Source organism: Carcharodon carcharias, chromosome 1 (genome assembly GCF_017639515.1).
Source record: "Carcharodon carcharias isolate sCarCar2 chromosome 1, sCarCar2.pri, whole genome shotgun sequence".
Classification (NCBI taxonomy): domain Eukaryota; kingdom Metazoa; phylum Chordata; class Chondrichthyes; order Lamniformes; family Lamnidae; genus Carcharodon; species Carcharodon carcharias.
The window spans coordinates 167249210-167269926 of record NC_054467.1 but is presented as its reverse complement, the minus strand read 5'-3'; positions in this window follow the sequence as shown (position 1 = coordinate 167269926).

Below are 20717 nucleotides of genomic sequence, written 5' to 3'. Positions count from 1 at the left end.
GAAACAGCAGTAGCAGGAACAGAATCAGCAGCAGAAACAGGAACAGCAGCAGAAAAAGGAGCAGTAGCAGAAACAGGAGCAGCAGAAATAGAATCAGAAGTGGCAGCAGAAACAGGAAAGGCAGCAGAAACAGAAGCAGCAGCAGAAAAAGTAGCAGCAGAAACAGTAGCAGCAGAAAAAGGGGCAGCAGCAGAAACAGGAGTGGCAGCAGAAACAGAATCAGCAGCAGAAACATTAGCAGCAGAAACAGGAGCAGCAGCAGAAACAGTGCCAGCAGCAGAAATAGAAGCAGCAGAAACAAGAGCAGCAGCAGAAACAGCAACAGCAAAAACAGAAGCAGCAGAAACAGAAGCAGCAGCAGAAACAGAAGCAGCAGAAACAGCAGCAGCAGAAACAAAAGCAGCAGAAACAGAAGCAGCTGCAGAAACAGGAGCAGCAGCAGAAACAGCAGTAGCAGAAACAGAAGCAGCAGTAGAAACAGCAGCAGCAGAAACAAGAGCAGCAGCAGAAACAAGAGCAGCAGCAGAAACAGGAGCAGCAGCAGAATCAGCAGCAGCAGAAACTGAAACAGCTGCAGAAACAGGAGCAGCAGCAGGAACAGCAGCAGCAGCAGAAATGGAAGCAGCAGAAACAGAATCAGCAGCAGAAACAGAAGCAGCAGCAGAAACAAGAGCAGCAGTAGATATAGCAGCAGCAGAAACAGGAGCAGCAGAAATAGAATCAGGAGCGGCAGCAGAAACAGGAAAGGCAGCAGAAACAGAAGCAGCAGCAGAAAAAGTAGCAGCAGAAACAGTAGCAGCAGAAAAAGGGGCAGCAGCAGAAACAGGAGCGGCAGCAGAAACAGAATCAGCAGCAGAAACATTAGCAGCAGAAACAGGAGCAGCAGCAGAAACAGAGCCAGCAGCAGAAATAGAAGCAGCAGAAACAAGAGCAGCAGCAGAAACAGCAACAGCAAAAACAGAAGCAGCAGAAACAGAAGCAGCAGCAGAAACAGAAGCAGCAGAAACAGCAGCAGCAGAAACAAAAGCAGCAGAAACAGAAGCAGCTGCAGAAACAGGAGCAGCAGCAGAAACAGCAGTAGCAGAAACAGAAGCAGCAGCAGAAACAGCAGCAGCAGAAACAAGAGCAGCAGCAGAAACAAGAGCAGCAGCAGAAAGAGGAGCAGCAGCAGAATCAGCAGCAGCAGAAACTGAAACAGCTGCAGAAACAGGAGCAGCAGCAGGAACAGCAGCAGCAGCAGAAATAGAAGCAGCAGAAACAGAAGCAGAAGCAGAAACAGGAGCAGCAGCAGAAACAGAAGCAGCAGCAAAACAGAAGCAGCAACAGAAACAGAGGCAGCAACAGAAATAGAAGCAGCAGAAACAGGAGCAGCAGCAGAAACAGGAACGGCAGCAGAAACAGGAGCGGCAGCAGAAACAGGAAGAACAGACATAGGATCAGGAGCGGCAGCAGAAACAGGAGTGGCAGCAGAAACAGAAGCAGCAGCAGAAACAGTAGCAGCAGAAACAGTAGCAGCAGAAACAGGGGCAGCAGCAGAAACAGGAGCGGCAGCAGAAACAGGATCAGCAGCAGAATCAGTAGCAGCAGAAACAGGAGCAGCAGCAGAAACAGAGGCAGGAGCAGAAATAGAAGCAGCAGAAACAAGAGCAACAGCAGAAACAGCAACCGCAAAAGCAGAAGCAGCAGAAACAGAAGCAGCAGCAGAAACAGAAGCAGCAGAAACAGCAGCAGCAGAAACAGGAGTAGCAGGAACAGAATCAGCAGCAGAAACAGGAACAGCAGCAGAAAAAGGAGCAGTAGCAGAAACAGGAGCAGCAGCAGAAACAGGACCGGCAGCAGAAACAGGAGTGTCAACAGAAACAGAAGAAGCAGCAGAAACAGTAGCAGCAGAAACAGGGGCAGCAGCAGAAACAGGAGCGGCAGCAGAAACAGAATCAGCAGCAGAAACAGTAGCAGCAGAAACAGGAGCAGCAGCAGAAACAGAGGCAGCAGCAGAAACAGGAGCGGCAGCAGAAACAGAATCAGCAGCAGAAACAGTAGCAGCAGAAGCAGGAGCAGAAACAGGAGCAGCAGCAGAAACAGAGGCAGCAACAGAAATAGAAGCAACAGAAACAGTAGCAGCAGCAGGAGCGGCAGCAGAAACAGGAACAGCAGCAGAAACAGGAGCGGCAGCAGAAACAGGAGCAGCAGCAGAAACAGGAGCAGCTATAGAAACAGGAACGGCAGTAGAAACAGGAGCGGCTGCAGAAACAGGAGAAGCAGCAGAAACAGAAGCGGCGGCAGAAACAGGAGTGGCAGCAGAAACAGAAACAGCAGCAGAAACAGTACGAACAGAAACATGGGCAGCAGCAGAAACAGGAGCGGTAGCAGAAACAGAGGCAGCAGCAGAATCAGCAGCAGCAGAAACAGAAACAGCTGCAGAAACAGGAGCAGCAGCAGAAACAGCAGCAGCAGAAACAGAAGCAGCTGCAGAAACAGGAGCTGCAGCAGAAACAGGAGCAGCAGAAACAGCAGCAGCAGAAACAGAAGCAACTGCAGAAACAGGAGAGGCAGCAGATACAGAAGCAGCAGAAACAGCAGCAGAAACAGGAGCAGCAGCAGAAAAAGAGGCAGCAACAGAAATAGAAGCAGCAGAAACAGAAGCAGCAGCAGAAAGAGGAGCGGCAGCAGAAACAGGAACAGCAGCAGAAAGTGGAGCGGCGGCAGAAACAGGAGCAGCAGCAGAAACAGGAGCAGCTACAGAAACAGGAGCAGCAGCAGAAACAGCAGCAGCAGAAACAGAAACAGCTGCAGAAACAGGAGCAGCAGCAGAAACAGGAGCAGCAGCAGAAATAGAAGCAGCAGAAACAGAAGCAGCAGCAGAAACAAGAGCAGCAGCAGAAACAGGAGCAGCAGCAGAAACAGTAGCAGCAGAAACAGTAGCAGCAGAAACAGGGGCAGCAGCAGAAACAGGAGCGGCAGCAGAAACAGGATCTGCAGCAGAATCAGTAGCAGCAGAAACAGGAGCAGCAGCAGAAACAGAGGCAGCAGCAGAAATAGAAGCAGCAGAAACAAGAGCAACATCAAAAACAGCAACAGCAAAAGCAGAAGTAGCAGAAACAGAAGCAGCAGCAGAAACAGAAGCAGCAGAAACAGCAGCAGCAGAAACAGCAGTAGCAGGAACAGAATCAGCAGCAGAAACAGGAACAGCAGCAGAAAAAGGAGCAGTAGCAGAAACAGGAGCAGCAGAAATAGAATCAGGAGCGGCAGCAGAAACAGGAAAGGCAGCAGAAACAGAAGCAGCAGCAGAAAAAGTAGCAGCAGAAACATTAGCAGCAGAAAAAGGGGCAGCAGCAGAAACAGGAGCGGCAGCAGAAACAGAATCAGCAGCAGAAACATTAGCAGCAGAAACAGGAGCAGCAGCAGAAACAGAGCCAGCAGCAGAAATAGAAGCAGCAGAAACAAGAGCAGCAGCAGAAACAGCAACAGCAAAAACAGAAGCAGCAGAAACAGAAGCAGCAGCAGAAACAGAAGCAGCAGAAACAGCAGCAGCAGAAACAAAAGCAGCAGAAACAGAAGCAGCTGCAGAAACAGGAGCAGCAGCAGAAACAGCAGTAGCAGAAACAGCAGCAGCAGCAGAAACAGCAGCAGCAGAAACAAGAGCAGCAGCAGAAACAAGAGCCGCAGCAGAAACAGGAGCAGCAGCAGAATCAGCAGCAGCAGAAACTGAAACAGCTGCAGAAACAGGAGCAGCAGCAGGAACAGCAGCAGCAGCAGAAATGGAAGCAGCAGAAACAGAATCAGCAGCAGAAACAGAAGCAGCAGCAGAAACAAGAGCAGCAGTAGATATAGCAGCAGCAGAAACAGGAGCAGCAGCAGAAACAGGAGCAGCAGAAATAGAATCAGGAGCGGCAGCAGAAACAGGAAAGGCAGCAGAAACAGAAGCAGCAGCAGAAAAAGTAGCAGCAGAAACAGTAGCAGCAGAAAAAGGGGCAGCAGCAGAAACAGGAGCGGCAGCAGAAACAGAATCAGCAGCAGAAACATTAGCAGCAGAAACAGGAGCAGCAGCAGAAACAGAGCCAGCAGCAGAAATAGAAGCAGCAGAAACAAGAGCAGCAGCAGAAACAGCAACAGCAAAAACAGAAGCAGCAGAAACAGAAGCAGCAGCAGAAACAGAAGCAGCAGAAACAGCAGCAGCAGAAACAAAAGCAGCAGAAACAGAAGCAGCTGCAGAAACAGGAGCAGCAGCAGAAACAGCAGTAGCAGAAACAAGAGCAGCAGCAGAAACAAGAGCAGCAGCAGAAACAAGAGCAGCAGCAGAATCAGCAGCAGCAGAAACTGAAACAGTTGCAGAAACAGGAGCAGCAGCAGGAACAGCAGCAGCAGCAGAAATAGAAGCAGCAGAAACAGAAGCAGAAGCAGAAACAGGAGCAGCAGCAGAAACAGAAGCAGCAGCAAAACAGGAGCAGCAACAGAAACAGGAGCAGCAGCAGAAACAGGACCGGCTGCAGGAAAAGGAGCGACAGCAGAAAAAGGAGCAGCAGCAGAAACAGGAACGGCAGCAGAAACAGGAGCGGCAGCAGAAACAGGAAGAACAGACATAGGATCAGGAGCGGCAGCAGAAACAGGAGTGGCAGCAGAAACAGAAGCAGCAGCAGAAACAGTAGCAGCAGAAACAGTAGCAGCAGAAACAGGGGCAGCAGCAGAAACAGGAGCGGCAGCAGAAACAGGATCAGCAGCAGAATCAGTAGCAGCAGAAACAGGAGCAGCAGCAGAAACAGAGGCAGGAGCAGAAATAGAAGCAGCAGAAACAGCAGCAGCAGAAACAGCAGTAGCAGGAACAGAATCAGCAGCAGAAACAGGAACAGCAGCAGAAAAAGGAGCAGTAGCAGAAACGTTAGCAGCAGCAGAAACAGGACCGGCAGCAGAAACAGGAGTGTCAACAGAAACAGAAGAAGCAGCAGAAACAGTAGCAGCAGAAACAGGGGCAGCAGCAGAAACAGTAGCAGCAGAAACAGGAGCAGCAGCAGAAACAGGACCGGCTGCAGGAAAAGGAGCGACAGCAGAAAAAGGAGCAGCATCAGAAACAGGAACGGCAGCAGAAACAGGAGCGGCAGCAGAAACAGGAAGAACAGACATAGGATCAGGAGCGGCAGCAGAAACAGGAGTGGCAGCAGAAACAGAAGCAGCAGCAGAAACAGTAGCAGCAGAAACAGTAGCAGCAGAAACAGGGGCAGCAGCAGAAACAGGAGCGGCAGCAGAAACAGGATCAGCAGCAGAATCAGTAGCAGAAGAAAGAGGAGCAGCAGCAGAAACAGAGGCAGGAGCAGAAATAGAAGCAGCAGAAACAGCAGCAGCAGAAACAGCAGTAGCAGGAACAGAATCAGCAGCAGAAACAGGAACAGCAGCAGAAAAAGGAGCAGTAGCAGAAACAGGAGCAGCAGCAGAAACAGGACCGGCAGCAGAAACAGGAGTGTCAACAGAAACAGAAGAAGCAGCAGAAACAGTAGCAGCAGAAACAGGGGCAGCAGCAGAAACAGGAGCGGCAGCAGAAACAGAATCAGCAGCAGAAACAGTAGCAGCAGAAACAGTAGCAGCAGAAACAGAAGTAGCAGCAGAAACAGAGGCAGCAGCAGAAATAGATGCAGCAGAAACTGGAGCATCAGCAAATACAGGAGCGGCAGCAGAAACAGGAGCGGCAGCAGAAACAGGAGCAGCAGCAGAAACAGGAACGGCAGCAGAAACAGGAGTGGCAGCAGAAACAGAAGCAGTAGCAGAAACAGTAGCAGTAGAAACAGTAGCAGCAGAAACAGGAGCAGCCGCAGAAACAGAGGCACCAGCAGAAATAGAAGCAGCAGAAACAAGAGCAGCAGCAGAAACAGCAACAGCAAAAACTGACGCAGCAGAAACAGAAGCAGCTGCAGAACCAGGAGCAGCAGCAGAAGCAGCAGCAGCAGAAACAGCAGTAGCAGAAACAGAAGCAGCATCAGAAACAGCAGCAGCAGAAACAGAAGCAGCTGCAGAAACAGGAGAGGCAGCAGAAACAGAAGCAGCAGAAGCAGCAGCTGAAACAGGAGCAGCAGCAGAAACAGAGGCAGCAACAGAAATAGAAGCAACAGAAACAGGAGCAGCAGCAGAAACAGGAGCGGCAGCAGAAACAGGAGCAGCAGCAGAAAGAGGAGCAGCTACAGAAACAGGAACGGCAGCAGAAACAGGAGCGGCAGCAGAAACAGGAGAAGCAGCAGAAACAGAAGCGGCAGCAGAAACAGGAGTGGCAGCAGAAACAGAAACAGCAGCAGAAACAGTAGCAACAGAAACATGGGCAGCAGCAGAAACAGGAGCGGCAGCAGAAACAGAGGCAGCAGCAGAATCAGCAGCAGCAGAAACAGAAACAGCGGCAGAAACAGTGGCAGCAGCAGAAACAGCATCAGCAGAAACAGAAACAGCTGCAGAAACAGGAGCAGCAGCAGAAACAGGAGCAGCAGAAACAGCAGCAGCAGAAACAGAAGCAACTGCAGAAACAGGAGAGGCAGCAGAAACAGAAGCAGCCGAAACAGCAGCAGAAACAGGAGCAGCAGCAGAAAAAGAGGCAGCAACAGAAATAGAAGCAGCAGAAACAGGAGCAGCAGCAGAAACAGGAGCGGCAGCAGAAACAGGAACAGCAGCAGAAACAGCAGCAGCAGAAACAGAAACAGCTGCAGAAACAGGAGCAGCAGCAGAAACAGGAGCAGCAGCAGAAATAGAAGCAGCAGAAACAGAAGCAGCAGCAGAAACAAGAGCAGCAGCAGAAACAGGAGCAGCAGCAGAAGCAGCAGCAGCAGAAACAGCAGCAGCAGAAACAGAAGCAGCTGCAGAAACAGGAGCAGCATTATAAACAGCAGTAGCAGAAACAGAAGCAGCAGCAGAAACAGCAGCAGCAGAAACAGAAGCAGCTGCAGAAACAGGAGAGGCAGCAGAAACAGAAGCAGCAGAAGCTGCAGCTGAAACAGGAGCAGCAGCAGAAACAGAGGCAGCAACAGAAATAGAAGCAACAGAAACAGGAGCAGCAGCAGGAGCGGCAGCAGAAACAGGAACAGCAGCAGAAACAGGAGCGGCAGCAGAAACAGGAGCAGCAGCAGAAAGAGGAGCAGCTACAGAAACAGGAACGGCAGCAGAAAAAGGAGCGGCTGCAGAAACAGGAGAAGCATCAGAAACAGAAGCGGCAGCAGAAACAGGAGTGGCAGCAGAAACAGAAACAGCAGCAGAAACAGTAGCAACAGAAACATGGGCAGCAGCAGAAACAGGAGCGGCAGCAGAAACAGAGGCAGCAGCAGAATCAGCAGCAGCAGAAACAGAAACAGCTGCAGAAACAGGAGCAGCAGCAGAAACAGCAGCAGCAGAAACAGAAGCAGCTGCAGAAACAGGAGCAGCAGCAGAAACAGGAGCAGCAGAAACAGCAGCAGCAGAAACAGAAGCAACTGCAGAAACAAGAGCAGCAGCAGAAACAGCAACAGCAAAAACTGAAGCAGCAGAAACAGAAGCAGCTGCAGAACCAGGAGCAGCAGCAGAAGCAGCAGCAGCAGAAACAAGAGCAGTAGCAGAAACAGAAGCAGCAGCAGAAACAGCAGCAGCAGAAACAGAAGCAGCTGCAGAAACAGGAGCAGCAGCAGAAACAGGAGCAGCAGAAACAGCAGCAGCAGAAACAGAAGCAACTGCAGAAACAGGAGAGGCAGCAGAAACAGAAGCAGCAGAAACAGCAGCAGAAACAGGAGCAGCAGCAGAAAAAGAGGCAGCAACAGAAATAGAAGCAGCAGAAACAGGAGCAGCAGCAGAAAGAGGAGCGGCAGCAGAAACAGGAACAGCAGCAGAAAGAGGAGCGGTGGCAGAAACAGGAGCAGCAGCAGAAACAGGAGCAGCTACAGAAACAGGAGCAGCAGCAGAAACAGGAGCAGCAGAAACAGAAACAGCTGCAGAAACAGGAGCAGCAGCAGAAACAGGAGCAGCGGCAGAAACAGAAGCAGCAGAAACAGAAGCAGCAGCAGAAACAAGAGCAGCAGCAGAAACAGGAGCAGCAGCAGAAGCAGTAGCAGCAGAAACAGTAGCAGCAGAAACAGGGGCAGCAGCAGAAACAGGAGCGGCAGCAGAAACAGGATCAGCAGCAGAATCAGTAGCAGCAGAAACAGGAGCAGCAGCAGAAACAGAGGCAGCAGCAGAAATAGAAGCAGCAGAAAGAAGAGCAACAGCAGAAACAGCAACAGCAAAAGCAGAAGCAGCAGAAACAGAAGCAGCAGCAGAAACAGAAGCAGCAGAAACAGCAGCAGCAGAAACAGCAGTAGCAGGAACAGAATCAGCAGCAGAAACAGGAACAGCAGCAGATAAAGGAGCAGTAGCAGAAACAGGAGCAGCAGAAATAGAATCAGGAGCGGCAGCAGAAACAGGAAAGGCAGCAGAAACAGAAGCAGCAGCAGAAAAAGTAGCAGCAGAAACAGTAGCAGCAGAAAAAGGGGCAGCAGCAGAAACAGGAGCGGCAGCAGAAACTGAATCAGCAGCAGAAACATTAGCAGCAGAAACAGGAGCAGCAGCAGAAACAGAGCCAGCAGCAGAAATAGAAGCAGCAGAAACAAGAGCAGCAGCAGAAACAGCAACAGCAAAAACAGAAGCAGCAGAAACAGAAGCAGCAGCAGAAACAGAAGCAGCAGAAACAGCAGCAGCAGAAACAAAAGCAGCAGAAACAGAAGCAGCTGCAGAAACAGGAGCAGCAGCAGAAACAGCAGTAGCAGAAACAGAAGCAGCAGCAGAAACAGCAGCAGCAGAAACAAGAGCAGCAGCAGAAACAAGAGCAGCAGCAGAAACAGGAGCAGCAGCAGAATCAGCAGCAGCAGAAACTGAAACAGCTGCAGAAACAGGAGCAGCAGCAGGAACAGCAGCAGCAGCAGAAATGGAAGCAGCAGAAACAGAATCAGCAGCAGAAACAGAAGCAGCAGCAGAAACAAGAGCAGCAGTAGATATAGCAGCAGCAGAAACAGGAGCAGCAGCAAAAACAGGAGCAGCAGTAATAGAATCAGGAGCGGCAGCAGAAACAGGAAAGGCAGCAGAAACAGAAGCAGCAGCAGAAAAAGTAGCAGCAGAAACAGTAGCAGCAGAAAAAGGGGCAGCAGCAGAAACAGGAGTGGCAGCAGAAACAGAATCAGCAGCAGAAACATTAGCAGCAGAAACAGGAGCAGCCGCAGAAACAGAGGCACCAGCAGAAATAGAAGCAGCAGAAACAAGAGCAGCAGCAGAAACAGCAACAGCAAAAACTGAAGCAGCAGAAACAGAAGCAGCAGCAGAAACAGAAGCAGCAGAAACAGCAGCAGCAGAAACAAAAGCAGCAGAAACAGAAGCAGCTGCAGAAACAGGAGCAGCAGCAGAAACAGCAGTAGCAGAAACAGAAGCAGCAGCAGAAACAGCAGCAGCAGAAACAAGAGCAGCAGCAGAAACAAGAGCAGCAGCAGAAAGAGGAGCAGCAGCAGAATCAGCAGCAGCAGAAACTGAAACAGCTGCAGAAACAGGAGCAGCAGCAGGAACAGCAGCAGCAGCAGAAATAGAAGCAGCAGAAACAGAAGCAGAAGCAGAAACAGGAGCAGCAGCAGAAACAGAAGCAGCAGCAAAACAGGAGCAGCAACAGAAACAGAGGCAGCAACAGAAATAGAAGCAGCAGAAACAGGAGCAGCAGCAGAAACAGGACCGGCTGCAGGAAAAGGAGCGACAGCAGAAAAAGGAGCAGCAGCAGAAACAGGAACGGCAGCAGAAATAGGAGCGGCAGCAGAAACAGGAAGAACAGACATAGGATCAGGAGCGGCAGCAGCAACAGGAGTGGCAGCAGAAACAGAAGCAGCAGCAGAAACAGTAGCAGCAGAAACAGTAGCAGCAGAAACAGGGGCAGCAGCAGAAACAGGAGCGGCAGCAGAAACAGGATCAGCAGCAGAATCAGTAGCAGCAGAAACAGGAGCAGCAGCAGAAACAGAGGCAGCAGCAGAAATAGAAGCAGCAGAAACAAGAGCAACTGCAGAAACAGCAACAGCAAAAGCAGAAGCAGCAGAAACAGAAGCAGCAGCAGAAACAGAAGCAGCAGAAACAGCAGCAGAAGAAACAGCAGTAGCAGGAACAGAATCAGCAGCAGAAACAGGAACAGCAGCAGAAAAAGGAGCAGTAGCAGAAACAGGAGCAGCAGCAGAAACAGGACCGGCAGCAGAAACAGGAGTGTCAACAGAAACAGAAGAAGCAGCAGAAACAGTAGCAGCAGAAACAGGGGCAGCAGCAGAAACAGGAGCGGCAGCAGAAACAGAATCAGCAGCAGAAACAGTAGCAGCAGAAACAGAGGCAGCAGCAGAAATAGATGCAGCAGAAACTGGAGCAGCAGCAAATACAGGAGCGGCAGCAGAAACAGGAGCGGCAGCAGAAACAGGAGCAGCAGCAGAAACAGGAACGGCAGCAGAATCAGGAGTGGCAGCAGAAACAGAAGCAGTAGCAGAAACAGTAGCAGTAGAAACAGTAGCAGCAGAAACAGGAGCAGCCGCAGAAACAGAGGCACCAGCAGAAATAGAAGCAGCAGAAACAAGAGCAGCAGCAGAAACAGCAACAGCAAAAACTGAAGCAGCAGAAACAGAAGCAGCTGCAGAACCAGGAGCAGCAGCAGAAGCAGCAGCAGCAGAAACAAGAGCAGTAGCAGAAACAGAAGCAGCAGCAGAAACAGCAGCAGCAGAAACAGAAGCAGCTGCAGAAACAGGAGAGGCAGCAGAAACAGAAGCAGCAGAAGCAGCAGCTGAAACAGGAGCAGCAGCAGAAACAGAGGCAGCAACAGAAATAGAAGCAACAGAAACAGGAGCAGCAGAAGAAACAGGAGCGGCAGCAGAAACAGGAGCAGCAGCAGAAAGAGGAGCAGCTACAGAAACAGGAACGGCAGCAGAAACAGGAGCGGCAGCAGAAACAGGAGAAGCAGCAGAAACAGAAGCGGCAGCAGAAACAGTAGCAACAGAAGCATGGGCAGCAGCAGAAACAGGAGCGGCAGCAGTAACAGAGGCAGCAGCAGAATCAGCAGCAGCAGAAACAGAAAGAGCTGCAGAAACAGGAGCAGCAGCAGAAACAGCAGCAGCAGAAACAGAAGCAGCTGCAGAAACAGGAGCAGCAGCAGAAACAGGAGCAGCAGAAACAGCAGCAGCAGAAACAGAAGCAACTGCAGAAACAGGAGAGGCAGCAGAAACAGAAGCAGCCGAAACAGCAGCAGAAACAGGAGCAGCAGCAGAAAAAGAGGCAGCAACAGAAATAGAAGCAGCAGAAACAGGAGCAGCAGCAGAAAGAGGAGCGGCAGCAGAAACAGGAACAGCAGCAGAAAGAGGAGCGGCGGCAGAAACAGGAGCAGCAGCAGAAACAGGAGCAGCTACAGAAACAGGAGCAGCAGCAGAAACAGCAGCAGCAGAAACAGAAACAGCTGCAGAAACAGGAGCAGCAGCAGAAATAGAAGCAGCAGAAACAGAAGCAGCAGCAGAAACAAGAGCAGCAGCAGAAACAGGAGCAGCAGCAGAAACAGTCGCAGCAGAAACGTTAGCAGCAGAAACAGGGGCAGCAGCAGAAACAGGAGCGGCAGCAGAAACAGGATCAGCAGCAGAATCAGTAGCAGCAGAAACAGGAGCAGCAGCAGAAACAGAGGCAGCAGCAGAAATAGAAGCAGCAGAAACAAGAGCAACAGCAGAAACAGCAACAGCAAAAGCAGAAGCAGCAGAAACAGAAGCAGCAGCAGAAACAGAAGCAGCAGAAACAGCAGCAGCAGAAACAGCAGTAGCAGGAACAGAATCAGCAGCAGAAACAGGAACAGCAGCAGGAAAAGGAGCAGTAGCAGAAACAGGAGCAGCAGCAGAAACAGGACCGGCAGCAGAAACAGGAGTGTCAACAGAAACAGAAGAAGTAGCAGAAACAGTAGCAGCAGAAACAGGGGCAGCAGCAGAAACAGGAGCGGCAGCAGAAACAGAATCAGCAGCAGAAACAGTAGCAGCAGAAACAGGAGCAGCAGCAGAAACAGAGGCAGCAGCAGAAACAGTAGCAGCAGAAACAGAAGTAGCAGCAGAAACAGAGGCAGCAGCAGAAATAGATGCAGCAGAAACTGGAGCAGCAGCAAATACAGGAGCGGCAGCAGAAACATGAGCGGCAGCAGATCAGGAGCAGCAGCAGAAACAGGAACGGCAGCAGAAACAGGAGCGGCAGCAGAAACAGGAGCAGCAGCAGAAACAGGAACGGCAGCAGAAACAGGAGTGGCAGCAGAAACAGAAGCAGTAGCAGAAACAGTAGCAGTAGAAACAGTAGCAGCAGAAACAGGAGCAGCCGCAGAAACAGATGCAGCAGCAGAAATAGAAGGAGCAGAAACAAGAGCAGCAGCAGAAACAGCAACAGCAAAAACTGAAGCAGCAGAAGCAGAAGCAGCTGCAGAACCAGGAGCAGCAGCAGAAGCAGCAGCAGCAGAAACAGCAGCAGCAGAAACAGAAGCAGCTGCAGAAACAGGAGCAGCATCAGAAACAGCAGTAGCAGAAACAGAAGCAGCAGCAGAAACAGTAGCAGCAGAAACAGAAGGAGCTGCAGAAACAGGAGAGGCAGCAGAAACAGAAGCAGCAGAAGCAGCAGCTGAAACAGGAGCAGCAGCAGAAACAGAGGCAGCAACAGAAATAGAAGCAACAGAAACAGGAGCAGCAGCAGGAGCGGCAGCAGAAACAGGAACAGCAGCAGAAACAGGAGCTGCAGCAGAAACAGGAGCAGCAGCAGAAACAGGAGCAGCTACAGAAACAGGAACGGCAGCAGAAACAGGAGCTGCAGCAGAAACAGGAGAAGCAGCAGAAACAGAAGCGGCAGCAGAAACAGGAGTGGCAGCAGAAACAGAAACAGCAGCAGAAACAGTAGCAGCAGAAACATGGGCAGCAGCAGAAACAGGAGCGGCAGCAGAAACAGAGGCAGCAGCAGAATCAGCAGCAGCAGAAACAGAAACAGCTGCAGAAACAGGAGCAGCAGCAGAAACAGGAGCAGCAGAAACAGCAGCAGCAGAAACAGAAGCAACTGCCGAAAAAGGAGAGGCAGCAGAAACAGAAGCAGCAGAAACAGCAGCAGAAACAGGAGCAGCAGCAGAAAAAGAGGCAGCAACAGAAATAGAAGCAGCAGAAACAGGAGCAGCAGCAGAAACAGGAGCGGCAGCAGAAACAGGAACAGCAGCAGAAACAGGAGCGGCGGCAGAAACAGGAGCAGCAGCAGAAACAGGAGCAGCTACAGAAACAGGAGCAGCAGCAGAAACAGCAGCAGCAGAAACAGAAACATCTGCAGAAACAGGAGCAGCAGCAGAAACAGGAGCAGCAGCAGAAATAGAAGCAGCAGAAACAGAAGCAGCAGCAGAAACAAGAGCAGCAGCAGAAACAGGAGCAGCAGCAGAAACAGCAGCAGCAGAGACAGCAGCAGCAGAACCAGAAGCAGCTGCAGAAACAGGAGCTGCAGCAGAAACAGTAGCAGCAGAAACAGCAGCAGCAGAGACAGCAGCAGCAGGAACAGAACAGCTGCAGAAACAGGAGCAGCAGCAGACAAAGCAGTAGCAGAAACAGAGGCAGCAGCAGAAGCAGCAGCAGCAGAAGCAGAAGCAGCTGCAGAAACAGGAGCAGCAGCAGAAACAGCAGTAGCAGAAACAGAAGCAGCAGTAGAAAGAAGAGCAGCAGCAGAAATAGTAGCAGCAAAAACAGGAGCGGCAGCAGAATCAGAATCAGCAGCAGAAACAGCGGCTGCAGCAGAAACAGGAGCAGCAGTAGAAACAGAAGCAGCAGCAAAACAGGAGCAGCAACAGAAACAGAGGCAGCAACAGAAATAGAAGCAACAGAAACAAGAGCAGCAGCAGAAATAGGAGCATCAGCAGAAACAGTAGCAGCAGCAGAAACAGGACCGGCAGCATAAAAAGGAGGGGCAGCAGAAACAGGAGAAGCAGCAGAAACAGGAACGGCAGCAGAAACAGGAGCGGCAGCAGAAACAGGAGCAGCAGAAATAGAATCAGGAGCGGCATCAGAAACAGGAGTGGCAGCAGAAACAGAAGCAGCAGCAGAAACAGTAGCAGCAGAAAGAGAAGCAGCTGCAGAATCAGGAGCGGCAGCAGAAACAGGAGTGGCAGCAGAAACAGCAGCAGCAGCAGAAACAGTAGCAGCAGAAACAGTAGCAGCCGACACAGGGGCGGCAGTTGAAACATGAGCGGCAGCAGAAACAGGAGAGGCAGCAGAAACAGAAGCAGCAGAAGCAGCAGCTGAAACAGGAGCAGCAGCAGAAACAGAGGCAGCAACAGAAATAGAAGCAACAGAAACAGGAGCAGCAGCAGGAGCGGCAGCAGAAACAGGAACAGCAGCAGAAACAGGAGCGGCGGCAGAAACAGGAGCAGCAGCAGAAACGGGAGCAGCTACAGAAACAGGAACGGCAGCAGAAACAGGAGCGGCAGCAGAAACAGGAGAAGCAGCAGAAACAGAAGCGGCAGCAGAAACAGGAGTGGCAGCAGAAACAGAAACATCAGCGGAAGCAGTAGCAGCAGAAACAGGGGCAGCAGCAGAAACAGGAGTGGCAGCAGAATCATAGCAGCAGAAACAGAAACAGCTGCAGAAACAGCTGCAGCAGCAGAAACAGCAGCAGCAGAAACAGAAACAGCTGCAGAAACAGGAGCAGCAGCAGAAACAGGAGCAGCAGCAGAAATAGAAGCAGCAGAAACAGAAGCAAAAGCAGAAACAAGAGCAGCAGCAGAAACAGGAGCAGCAGCAGAAACAGAGGCAGCAGCAGAGACAGCAGCTGCAGAAACAGAAGCAGCTGGAGTAATATTAGCAGCAGCAGAAACAGCAGCAGCAGAGAAAGCAGCAGCAGAAACAGCAGCAGCAGAAACAGAAGCAGCTTCAGAAACAAGAGCAGCAGCAGAGACAGCATCAGCAGCAGAAACAGAATCAGCAGCAGAAACAGAAGCAGCAGCAGAAACAAGAGCAGCAGTAGAGATAGCAGCAGCAGAAACAGAAGCAGCAGCAGAAACAGGAGCAGCAGTAGAAACAGCAGCAGCAGAAACAGAAACATCTGCAGAAACAGGAGCAGCAGCAGAAACAGAAGAAGCAGCAGAAACAGAAGCGGCAGCAGAAACAGGAGCGGCAGCAGAAACAGAAGAAGCAGCGGAAACAGAAGCGGCAGCAGAAACAGGAGTGGCAGCAGAAACAGAAACAGCAGCGGAAACAGTAGCAGCAGAAACAGTGGCAGCAGCAGAAACAGGAGCGGCAGCGGAATCATAGCAGCAGAAACAGAAACAGCTGCAGAAACAGCTGCAGCAGCAGAAACAGCAACAGCAGAACAGAAACAGCTGTAGAAACAGGAGCAGCAGCAGAAAGAGGAGCAGCAGCAGAAATAGAAGCAGCAGAAAGAGAAGCAAAAGCAGAAACAAGAGCAGCAGCAGAAACAGGAGCAGCAGCAGAAACAGACGCAGCAGCAGAGACAGCAGCTGCAGAAACAGAAGCAGCTGGAGTAATATTAGCAGCAGCAGAAACAGCAGCAGCAGAGACAGCAGCAGCAGAGACAGCAGCAGCAGAAACAGAAGCAGCTTCAGAAACAAGAGCAGCAGCAGAGACAGCATCAGCAGCAGAAACAGAATCAGCAGCAGAAACAGAAGCAGCAGCAGAAACAAGAGCAGCAGTAGAGATAGCAGCAGCAGAAACAGAAGCAGCAGCAGAAACAGGAGCAGCAGCAGAAACAGCAGCAGCAGAAACAGAAACAGCTGCAGAAACAGGAGCAGCAGCAGAAACAGGGGCAGCAGAAATAGAATCAGGAGTGGCAGCAAAAACAGGAAAGGCAGCAGAAACAGAAGCAGCAGCAGAAAAAGTAGCAGCAGAAACAGTAGCAGCAGAAAAAGTGGCAGCAGCAGAAACAGGACCGTCAGCAGAAACAGCAAAAGCAGAAACAGAAGCAGCAGCAGAAACAGCAGCAGCAGAAACAGAAGCAGCAGCAGAAACAGGAGCAGCAGCAGAAACAGATGTAGCAGAAACAGAAGCAGCAGCAGAAACAAGAGCAGCAGCAGAAATACTAGAAGCTAAAACAGGAGCGGCAGCAGAAACAGAGGCAGCAACAGAAACAGAAGCAGCAGAAACAAGAGCAGCAGCAGAAACAAGAGCAGCAGCAGAAAGAGCAGCAGCAGAGACAGCAGCAGCAGAAACAGAATCAGCTGCAGAAACATGAGCAGCAGCAGAAACAGGAACAGCAGCAGAAACAGGAGCGGCAGCAGAAAAAGGAGTAGCAGCAGAAACAGGGGCAGCTACAGAAACAGGAACGGCAGCAGAAACAGGAGCGGCAGCAGAAGCAGGAGAAGCAGCAGAAACAGAAGTGGCAGCAGAAACAGAAACAGCAGCAGAAACAGTAGCAGCTGAAACAGGAGCAGCAGCAGAAACAGAGGCAGCAACAGAAATAGAAGCAACAGAAACAGGAGCAGCAGCAGGAGCGGCAGCAGAAACAGGAACAGCAGCAGAAAGAGGAGCAGCTACAGAAACAGGAACAGCAGCAGAAACAGGATTGGCAGCAGAAACAGAAACAGCAGCAGAAACAGTAGCAGCAGAAACATGGGCAGCAGCAGAAACAGGAGTGGCAGCAGAAACAGAGGCAGCAGCAGAATCAGCAGCAGCAGAAACAGAAACAGCTGCAGAAACAGGAGCAGCAGCAGAAACAGCAGCAGCAGAAACAGAAGCAGCTGCAGAAACCGGAGCAGGAACAGAAACAGGAGCAGCAGAAACAGCAGCAGCAGAAACAGAAGCAACTGCAGAAACAGGAGAGGCAGCAGAAACAGAAGCAGCAGAAACAGCAGCAGAAACAGGAGCAGCAGCAGAAAAAGAGGCAGCAACAGAAATAGAAGCAGCAGAAACAGGAGCAGCAGCAGAAACAGGAGCGGCAGCAGAAACAGGAACAGCAGCAGAAACAGGAGCGGCAGCAGAAACAGAAGAAGCAGCAGAAACAGAAGCGGCAGCAGAAACAGGAGTGGCAGCAGAAACAGAAACAGCAGCGGAAACATTAGCAGCAGAAACAGTGGCAGCAGCAGAAACAGGAGCGGCAGCAGAATCATAGCAGCAGAAACAGAAACAGCTGCAGAAACAGCTGCAGCAGCAGAAACAGCAACAGCAGAAACAGAAACAGCTGCAGAAACAGGAGCAGCAGCAGAAAGAGGAGCAGCAGCAGAAATAGAAGCAGCAGAAAGAGAAGCAAAAGCAGAAACAAGAGCAGCAGCAGAAACAGGAGCAGCAGCAGAAACCGACGCAGCAGCAGAGACAGCAGCTGCAGAAACAGAAGCAGCTGGAGTAATATTAGCAGCAGCAGAAACAGCAGCAGCAGAGACAGCAGCAGCAGAGACAGCAGCAGCAGAAACAGAAGCAGCTTCAGAAACAAGAGCAGCAGCAGAGACAGCATCAGCAGCAGAAACAGAATCAGCAGCAGAAACAGAAGCAGCAGCAGAAACAAGAGCAGCAGTAGAGATAGCAGCAGCAGAAACAGAAGCAGCAGCAGAAACAGGAGCAGCAGTAGAAACAGCAGCAGCAGAAACAGAAACAGCAGCAGAAACAGGAGCAGCAGCAGAAACAGGGGCAGCAGAAATAGAATCAGGAGTGGCAGCAAAAACAGGAAAGGCAGCAGAAACAGAAGCAGCAGCAGAAAAAGTAGCAGCAGAAACAGTAGCAGCAGAAAAAGGGGCAGCAGCAGAAACAGGACCGGCAGCAGAAACAGCAAAAGCAGAAACAGAAGCAGCAGCAGAAACAGCAGCAGCAGAAACAGAAGCAGCAGCAGAAACAAGAGCAGCAGCAGAAATACTAGAAGCTAAAAAAGGAGCGGCAGCAGAAACAGAGGCAGCAACAGAAACAGAAGCAGCAGAAACAAGAGCAGCAGCAGAAACAAGAGCAGCAGCAGAAAGAGCAGCAGCAGAGACAGCAGCAGCAGAAACAGAATCAGCTGCAGAAACAGGAGCGGCAGCAGAAAAAGGAGTAGCAGCAGAAACAGGGGCAGCTACAGAAACAGGAACGGCAGCAGAAACAGGAGCGGCAGCAGAAACAGGAGAAGCAGCAGAAACAGAAGTGGCAGCAGAAACAGGAGTGGCAGCAGAAACAGAAACAGCAGCAGAAACAGTAGCAGCTGAAACAGGAGCAGCAGCAGAAACAGAGGCAGCAACAGAAATAGAAGCAACAGAAACAGGAGCAGCAGCAGGAGCGGCAGCAGAAACAGGAACAGCAGCAGAAACAGGAGCGGCAGCAGAAACAGGAGCAGCAGCAGAAAGAGGAGCAGCTACAGAAACAGGAACGGCAGCAGAAACAGGAGCGGCAGCAGAAACAGGAGAAGCAGCAGAAACAGAAGCGGCAGCAGAAACAGGAGTGGCAGCCGAAACAGAAACAGCAGCAGAAACAGTAGCAGCAGAAACATGGGCAGCAGCAGAAACAGGAGTGGCAGCAGAAACAGAGGCAGCAGCAGAATCAGCAGCAGCAGAAACAGAAACAGCTGCAGAAACAGGAGCAGCAGCAGAAACAGCAGCAGCAGAAACAGAAGCAGCTGCAGAAACCGGAGCAGGAACAGAAACAGCAGCAGCAGAAACAGCAGCAGCAGAAACAGAAGCAACTGCCGAAAAAGGAGAGGCAGCAGAAACAGAAGCAGCAGAAACAGCAGCAGAAACAGGAGCAGCAGCAGAAAAAGAGGCAGCAACAGAAATAGAAGCAGAAGAAACAGGAGCAGCAGCAGAAACAGGAGCGGCAGCAGAAACAGGAACAGCAGCAGAAAGAGGAGCGGCGGCAGAAACAGGAGCAGCAGCAGAAACAGGAGCAGCTACAGAAACAGGAACAGCAGCAGAAACAGGAGCGGCAGCAGAAACAGAATAAGCAGCAGAAACAGAAGCGGCAGCAGAAACAGGAGTGGCAGCAGAAACAGAAACAGCAGCGGAAACAGTAGCAGCAGAAACAGTGGCAGCAGCAGAAACAGGAGCGGCAGCAGAATCATAGCAGCAGAAACAGAAACAGCTGCAGAAACAGCTGCAGCAGCAGAAACAGCAACAGCAGAAACAGAAACAGCTGCAGAAACAGGAGCAGCAGCAGAAAGAGGAGCAGCAGCAGAAATAGAAGCAGCAGAAACGGAAGCAAAAGCAGAAAGAAGAGCAGCAGCAGAAACAGGAGCAGCAGCAGAAACAGAGGCAGCAGCAGAGACAGCAGCTGCAGAAACAGAAGCAGCTGGAGTAATATTAGCAGCAGCAGAAACAGCGGCAGCAGAGACAGCAGCAGCAGAGACAGCAGCAGCAGAAACAGAAGCAGCTTCAGAAACAAGAGCAGCAGCAGAGACAGCATCAGCAGCAGAAACAGAATCAGCAGCAGAAACAGAAGCAGCAGCAGAAACAAGAGCAGCAGTAGAGATAGCAGCAGCAGAAACAGAAGCAGCAGCAGAAACAGGAGCAGCAGCAGAAACAGCAGCAGCAGAAACAGAAACAGCTGCAGAAACAGGAGCAGCAGCAGAAACAGGAGCAGCAGAAATAGAATCAGGAGCGGCAGCAGAAACAGGAAAGGCAGCAGAAACAGAAGCAGCAGCAGAAAAAGTAGCAGCAGAAACAGTAGCAGCAGAAAAAGGGGCAGCAGCAGAAACAGGAGCGGCAGAGAAACAGAATCAGCAGCAGAAACATTAGCAGCAGAAACAGGAGCAGCAGCAGAAACAGAGCCAGCAGCAGAAATAGAAGCAGCAGAAACAAGAGCAGCAGCAGAAACAGCAACAGCAAAAACAGAAGCAGCAGAAACAGAAGCAGCAGCAGAAACAGAAGCAGCAGAAACAGCAGCAGCAGAAACAAAAGCAGCAGAAACAGAAGCAGCTGCAGAAACAGGATCGGCAGCAGAAACAGCAGTAGCAGAAACAGAAGCAGCAGCAGAAGCAGCAGCAGCAGAAACAGAGGCAGCAACAGAAATAGAAGCAACAGAAACAGGAGCAGCAGCAGGAGCGGCAGCAGAAACAGGAACAGCAGCAGAAACAGGAGCGGCAGCAGAAACAGGAGCAGCAGCAGAAAGAGGAGCAGCTACAGAAACAGGAACGGCAGCAGAAACAGGAGCGGCAGCAGAAACAGGAGAAGCAGCAGAAACAGAAGCGGCAGCAGAAACAGGAGTGGCAGCAGAAACAGAAACAGCAGCAGAAACAGTAGCAGCAGAAACATGGGCAGCAGCAGAAACAGGAGTGGCAGCAGAAACAGAGGCAGCAGCAGAATCAGCAGCAGCAGAAACAGAAACAGCTGCAGAAACAGGAGCAGCAGCAGAAACAGCAGCAGCAGAAACAGAAGCAGCTGCAGAAACAGGAGCAGGAACAGAAACAGGAGCAGCAGAAACAGCAGCAGCAGAAACAGAAGCAACTGCAGAAACAGGAGTGGCAGCAGAAACAGAGGCAGCAGCAGAATCAGCAGCAGCAGAAACAGAAACAGCTGCAGAAACAGGAGCAGCAGCAGAAACAGCAGCAGCAGAAACAGAAGCAGCTGCAGAAACAGGAGCAGGAACAGAAACAGAAGCAGCAGAAACAGCAGCAGAAACAGGAGCAGCAGCAGAAAAAGAGGCAGCAACAGAAATAGAAGCAGCAGAAACAGAAGCAGCAGAAACAGGAGCGGTAGCAGAAACAGGAACAGCAGCAGAAAGAGGAGCGGCGGCAGAAACAGGAGCAGCAGCAGAAACGGGAGCAGCTACAGAAAGAGGAACGGCAGCAGAAACAGG